Raw genomic sequence first — 344 nt, 5'->3', positions numbered from 1 at the left:
TAGGGTTAAAAAGCAACTCCATTGAGCTTGTGTAATCTATTGAAAATTCGAAATCGCCTTTCCATGTTCCACATTCTATTCCAATACAATAATATTTAAGAAAATTTTATACAAAATGATAAACCACTACATTTTTCTGCAGTTTGCTGTTAGCGAAAATATGGAGAGGGAGAAATATCTTCATATGCAGTTACACAGTATATTCAAATCCCCAGGATAGACATGGCTTCAGCGTGGATTTCCTTTTTCCTGTGTAAACTCTTCTCATTTTCCTTGCCTCTCTTTTGACTCTCTTCCCCCTCTTCTCTCCCTTTCCTCTATTCCCCCTTCCCTCCTCCACCCTT

Source organism: Penaeus monodon, chromosome 33 (assembly GCF_015228065.2).
Source record: "Penaeus monodon isolate SGIC_2016 chromosome 33, NSTDA_Pmon_1, whole genome shotgun sequence".
In the NCBI taxonomy this organism is placed as follows: domain Eukaryota; kingdom Metazoa; phylum Arthropoda; class Malacostraca; order Decapoda; family Penaeidae; genus Penaeus; species Penaeus monodon.
The sequence above is the reverse complement of the archived record's forward strand: the minus strand, read 5'-3'. Positions refer to the sequence as shown.